Below are 7,433 nucleotides of genomic sequence, written 5' to 3'. Positions count from 1 at the left end.
TTTCATCTGGGATAGAGTGGATTTTCTTCCTTGTTTAGAGGTTTGGATTGAGGTTGAGACAAATTTTTATAACACGCTGATGGTTATTGACGTGTAGTGGTAACCCTAAGTTAAGGATTTCTCAGTTTCACATGCTCTGCCAGGGAAGGGGTACACAAGAAGCTGGGAGGAAGCATAGCCACGACATCCGCCTTGAGGTGGCCAAAGGGATATTCCATACCACAGACATCATGCTGAGTAGATAAACTGGGGGGAATTGTCCAGGAGAGGTCAATCACTGCTTGGGGCTGGGTATTGGTCAGTAGGGGGTAAGCAAATGCATTTTGCTCTGGTTCATGGGTTTTACACCTCTTTTTGTTTTTTCCATTATCACCATCATGATTATTATTAGCTTCAGTTATTAAGCTGTTCTTACTACAACCCTTTTTCCAGTTCTCCTTGCCATCCCACCAGTTTATCTGTGTGTGTGCTGTGAGAGGCTATGTGTTACCTAGTTGCTAGCCAGGGTTAAACCAAGACATATATACTGACTAGAATTTACCACAATTTCAAAACTAAACTGACCTAAAAGCAGAAACAATGCAAACAAGAATTACAAAGGAAAAATGTTATGTATTTGGGTAGCTTCGAAGAATGTCATCAACACCCCACAAAATCACTAGCTCAGATTTAAAGAGGAATCACCACTCTGACACCTGAGTTGTGCAAGCAGTCCAAGCAAAGCTCTGGGATGGACCTACACCATACCCTTGTCTACAGATTTATGGTGGCCTGGAGTTTGCTAGGTCATCCAAGCCCTGAGCTGTGGGAGGAAATGGATTAGCAGGACTTAGTCTCCAAATTACACTGGGTACAAGCAGAATGCCCTGCTGCACTTAACTCCAACCCAACTGTGATTTACTGCTAAAACTCCTTTGCTGGCACTGGTCACTGTGTGGGAAGGTGAAGTAACAGAGGAGCTAAGTATCACTAAACACAGTGATGCAGACCAAATGTAAATGTTTCAGCAATCATGCCAGCTCAAAGAGTGGCTGTGCTCTGAGCTGTGTCAGCTCCACTATTTTTGTGGAGAGAGTAAATCAAAATGGGAAGCTGGTCCAGCTAATGGGTTCTCCTGTGTGGGTTATTTTTTAAGTGCATCAGTTCTCTGATCTGGTTCACTGAATGCCCACACAAATACCAGTGTCAGCACTGCACAGCGGGCTGTGCAAGGGTGACCACAAACAAGCAGAAGCAGAGAATGCTGCTGCTTACAAAACACCAAGGCCCAGAGAATCTCACACATTAAAAAAATGTTACTACAACCATTGTTTGATAAGGTAGAAAAGTTGTGATGCAGTCTTCTGCTTACTGGAATCATTAATAGTTTCACTTTCTTCTGTCAACAACAAAAAAATGTGTAGGGATTTAATATCTTCCCCTAGCTCTCTGTCAAGTTTCATTTTAACATGCTAATGGATGCAGATCACTGTCACTTTATAATATGCTTCCTAGAGGAGCCAGGTAACAGCCAAAATTTTACCTACTTATAGGTATAGTGCTTCCTGCAAAATAAAACATTTTAGCAATACAAACAGCCCAAGACAGAAAGCATACCAAATCCCTCAAGGCTCTGACAGAAACTGAAACAAATCCCCCAGAGGCAGTGCATTGATGCTTTAATATCATAAGCTGACCTGACTGCTGCTGAAAGAAGCAATCCCACTGCCTATCAGGCCCCCTCACGTCTCCCTCCTGGGCACCAGCATGAGCATGCATTCGTGTGTGTGACGAAAAGGATAAGTTATTTGATCTGGGTCACAATTAACCATTATTCATTTGGGTTACTGGGTTTTGCCTGGTTAATTGTAACTCAGATCAATTCCCTGCGCCGGGTCAATGCGCAGCCATGAAAACAGCCCTGTCAGCAGAAAACAAGGCTTGGGAGTGAACCGGGAAGGACTGAGGAAAACACAAAAACTGCTCCTTTCTGTAGTGTGTTTGCTTATTCTGGCTTAAAGTTTAAACTGTGAAACGATGGCCCAAAATACATTTCGGTTTTTTTCAAGTGAAAGCACAAAAATAGGAGTACCAGTTCTTTGGCAAAAGGGTCTGATGAACCCACAGCCAACACCTGCATCACTTAAGGGTTCAGGAAACTGAAAGGGAATCCAGCTTAAGATTTCAATTCCTTTAATTAACAATAATTCTGCCATTTGTTGATTCATATATAAAACAAGACTCCTGTAATTACATCTCCTGACTAACTCCAGGCAATAATGTTTCTTTACCAGGTGCTTTTAGTGTGAAAAACCAGTGGAACCCAACATATCATTTTAGATGCTTCAAACAGGATTTTCGCACGTCCTGCATTTGCAGATTAATTTTAATGGATATCTTGCCAAAGTACTGGAAAATGATACATATGTAACCTTTCACAAATAGTTGTAGCACTTCAGAACCAGAGGATGAGAATGTATACATTCCACAGTTTGTGAATAGGGGATGCAAGACTCCAACATATTTGAAAATATGCAGGTCTTTCAAAAGCTAATTACATAGATTTGCTGGTTACCATGTAAAGCTCCACAAAATATCTTTGAGATTGCTTTCCATGTTATTTTCTTTAAAAAAAAAAAAAAAAAAAAATTGCAATTGCACTTTTTGTTTCTGTTCTGGTTAAACATCTTTAGAATAATATTCCTATGCAGTTTAAATGTTTACTCAATAAACCAAGCAGGATGATGAGGAAAGAGTAGCAATTTCTGAACAGCAATACACTGGTTAGAGAGAGGACTCAAAACAAGATTGCCAAGGAGTTTGCTTAAACCTGAAACTCACTTGTAAGAGTAGCTAAGTGCAGGTGATAAGAAGCACAAAAGTTATTATGATGTTGACTACAGAGTAAACAGCCCTCTCCACTGTTTGTAAGTAAATAGTGGATGACCAAAGTAAACAGGAATCTGCCTACAGAAAATTGTACTAGACCCTGCACAACAAAGGCACCTCCTGCAACTGTATTGTAAAGGGATCAGAAAAACTGTACAGTGACATCCTGGAAGAAAATATTGAGAGACATTACGGCACACAGGGAGAAGAACTAAGCAATAAAATAGAACGTGACAGCTAACTTTATGGTACACTTGAGGTAAGTCCATCAACAGCAGCAGAGTGCCTACCTAATTACAGTTGTTTCCAGACAGGAGGCTTAGCTCTTCGGATACTCCTTTGTGAAAATATTTCAGTGAGATAAGCCTAAACTTATAGTTCAGTACATAGGGTCTTCATAAAAATTATATGTATTGTCCAACCTTACTGAATGCTGAGAGTTTTGGAAAGATAATTCAAGATAGAACAGACTTTATTTTTATTAGATGAGGATAATCTGTAGCTAGATGGGATACATTAATTTACAGTCATGGTAGAAGAACTGCAGTGGTTCAGAGTAACAGGGATGTTCTTGAATGGAACATTAGGGCAGAGTGTAAGAAGCCAGAGACAGCTCAAGGCATGCACCAGTGGAGGTGACTACTGAGAATTGTGGACCAAGAACTTGGTTCTTTAGATCCAAAGTAAGCACAATGCTGCAAAAGGCTATTCCTCCAGAATCAATGATTGCATGAGAATGAACCAGCAATCCAGCCAAGAAAAGTGGGGTATAATTTGTTAGCTCCTGAATAAGTCTCATGTTTATATTTCTTTATTGGTAAAAAACTCTGCTTGAGTAAATAGGTCCAAGTCTAATTCCTTCTTGAGTGTCAGGAACTGAGCATACCTTACATGCTGGGGATAAAACAGGGCCCCTCACGTAAATAGGAGGCTCCAAAGACATCAGTGATTAATGCCCTCTGGTAATATTGTAGTTTTCTACACTGTAGCAGCAAAGCTCTGAAAACCCCTCTCCCGCATGTCTGAAACAGGCTGTCATCATCAACGCAAAAACCATCCTAATATCATCACAAAGTAAGTCTTGCAGGATTTATTGGGCTGGTTTGCAAGGGAAAAAACATTCATCATCAAAATCAAGTTCTGAATAATAAAGTACACAACACATCCATTTTCTGCATAAACATTTCCATCAAAGAGAGAACAGCTGCTTGTCATGGTAAAGAATTGCAAACATTCAACTCCTAAATACTGAGTTCAGTCCAGTAACATGACAAAAAGTTTATTTTAGCAAATCTACAGGAAAAACAATCAAACACCCAACGCAAAGACTACAGAAATTATTGCAAAGATGAAAGAACTATCATCACAGGAAAAGAAAAAAAAAGATGATTGTGCTGGTCAGACTGTAGAATATTGCACAACTGAAGAAGAAGAAACTGGTGATGCAAATTTCCTGAAGAAACTGGTGATACAAATGACAGAGCGATCACCTCAGTGTACCAAAACCAGCTTTGACTGTGTCAACACCATTCCTCCCTTCCACCACAAAGTTACGCAAAACACTTCTTGTTCAGGCTTGTATCAACACATCAGAGAACCTGCAATTATGCTGACACAAAGAGCACGTAAGCATAGATTACAACAGGCAATCATTCTGCAAACAAAACATCAGGTGGTCTGAAAACTTAGTGCATGACTTGGTGTTTCATAAGAAGGGCCCAGGGTTTTCTCTAGCACATATATATCTGCCCATATATAAAGGGACAGAACAAAAGTGCATAACATTGAGCCACACTGAAAGCTGTAAGGTCTGTGACCTTGCTCCCCCAAGATCACAATTCCAGGAATAAGAATACATTGCAAAGAAGAAACAGTTAAAAACATGCCAAGAAAATAAAACATATTGCATATGCAAGGAAAAGGTAACACCATCTAAAGGACAGAAAGAGGTTTATGTGATGAGCTATTCATAAAATGGGGGATTGGTTATGTTTTAGCTCACCTGAGCAGTGAGATGAATGCTAGGAAGTTGAGAGAAAAACTAGAGAAGAAAAAAGAGAAAAGAAAAAATGAAGGAGGACACCTGGAGGTGGAAGTTTCTAGAGACAGACACATACAGCAAATTGCACTCTTGTAGACACAATACATGGATTGTGATCTGTATCTTAGAGAGGTGATGAAAGAAGTCACTGAGGTTACGATTTTTCTATGCCCCTCTCTGCATGCACAGAATACTGCTGGTGTCTGTATTTAATCCTATAGTATGCAATCCATCTTTGAATGTGAAGAAGCCTTTTTGCAGTCTTCAGGCAAAACTGAAAAATGTTCAAGCATTTTCAGAAGTTCCAGTGTGACTTTATTAAAAAGCCTAGCCTATTTAAACTGACATACATTCAGCATAAAGAAATTAAGCAAAATTAAACTTAGAAGTTTAGTTTACTGCTGAGAGGCAGTAGCAGAAAATGCGAAGATGAACTAAAGGAAAGAACGTGAAAATTTTGCCCAAGGATAAAAGTGCAGCCAGGAAAAAAGCTTCATCTTACCATTAATAATAAAATGCTAGAGAGGGCATTGCCAGGAGGGACTTGCTTGTCAAACAATAAATCTGAAGCAACTTACTAAATGAGTCCTCTAGGGAGCCCTCTCTAGATTCATTACTTTAGTGTTAGCAATACTACCACAGTAAACTTTCAATTGATATTCATTACACTACATTTCTGTAGAGATTTTTCTGTCCTTTACAAATAACAAGACTAAAATTGTTGTGTTCATAAGGTTTTGGTTAAAAAAAAAGGGTTCCTATAACTTAACAGATGCTAATGTTTTAGACACAAATTCCCCTCTAATTCACAGAATAAGCCTTGATCCTATATCTCAGAGCAAAACTTAGCCCACAGTTTGTCTTTATATGTTCAAAATACTGTCTCTAACAAGTTACATACTTGTAAGCCATGAGTTTTGCTTGATCAGGGGAAAATAAGGATGTAGATCAACAGAAGCATTTACTACAACACCTTCAGGAGAGTGCTTTTAAAGTCTTCTGAAAATGTGAAACAATTTCACATCACAGTCTAGTGTAGAAGAGATGGAAATTGCTACTGAGAGGCTAAAACAAAAATAAATATCTGCTTTAAGTAGGTCTGTCAGAACTGTAAACTAGTAAAGGTTGTTTCTGAAATTGATAAATGCTAGGCTTTTAAATCTGTAATCATGAGTAAAGGTCGTGTATCAAGTTCAAAGAACACCCATACTTGAAACCCAAGGCCATGTTAGAAAAAATCAGCTACATGTGATTTGACCCAGGTCACACATCATGACCTTCACAGTATGAGGGGGAAAATGTGCCATCCTAATTGTTAGTTTCTAACAGTTATGTACTATTTGGAAAACTGTACTCACACGCTTAAGGAAGGAGAACTCTGCAGGTCATTAGCTGCTTCCAAACATTTATCCTTGAGGAGAGTCTTAAAAACACTTACTTTTGGGGAGGGAGGGAGGGAGGAGAAAGCCCCAGGACCAAAAGGTGATTTTATTAGATGTCTTTTGAAAGAACTAACAGAGCTGAGTGCCTGAATTGTGAGGATCTTCAGAGTGTCCATGCAAACACAGAAATATCTTTCACAGAGCAGGTAACACTGGCAAGAGAAAATTAAATATACCTTCAGGAGCTGAAGATGAAAGAGCAAAAGCTGAGCAATAAATAGTGATATCTTTTAAGTTAGATGGGGTAGGCACTAGTGTTTATTCTGCCCTTACACAGTGCCAGTGCCACTGAGGTACAGACATCAAGCCAACCAGCAGCCTGCCAGGTGATCTGGGTGTACAAACAACAATGCAAACATTTTAGAAGCTTCCTAAATAGAAAGTTAGTACAATAAGTGACTAATTAATGTTGCAATGCCCACTACAATGTGCTTTTGGGGGTACTGAGACAAGTTTATGACTTTTGCCCATGAAAGTGTTCCCGTTTCATGTCAGTTCATTTTCCATTGACTGCTCTGGTGACCTTGGCCGACCAGCAGGTTTGCACCACAGCTGGTTCCATTTCTGACCCCACAGAACCTGCAGCATGTGGAACTGTGGGGTCAGAAACTGTGCAGTCTTCTTGTTACCCTTGCTGTGAGTGAGTTTAGGGTCCCGAGCAGCTCCTGAAGCACCTTCAGACACTCCCAGGTTTAAAGGACTGGATGGGATTTATCCAAGGGTACTGAGGGAGCTGGCTCACTAAGCTGCTCTCCATCATTTATTATGAGTGCTTTTGGAGCTAGAGGTGTTTAGCCTGGAGGAGGAGACTCAAGGGTGACCTCATCACTCCCTACAGCTGCCTGAAAGGAGGTTGGAGTCAGGTGGGATTGGCCTCTTCTCCCAGGAAACCAGTGACAGAATGAGTGGACAGAGCCTCAAGTTCAACTAGAAAAACTTCAGGTTGGACATTACAAAGAATTTCTTCAAGGGAAAGTGAAGACAGCGGAATGGGCCGTCCAGGGAGGTGGTGGCGTCACCATCCCTGGAGGCATTTAAGACACAACTGCACGAAGTTCAGCTAGTTCACCTGGTGCCATGGT

The sequence above is a fragment of the Prinia subflava genome, chromosome 1, assembly GCF_021018805.1.
Source record: "Prinia subflava isolate CZ2003 ecotype Zambia chromosome 1, Cam_Psub_1.2, whole genome shotgun sequence".
Lineage (NCBI taxonomy): Eukaryota > Metazoa > Chordata > Aves > Passeriformes > Cisticolidae > Prinia > Prinia subflava.
The sequence above is the reverse complement of the archived record's forward strand: the minus strand, read 5'-3'. Positions refer to the sequence as shown.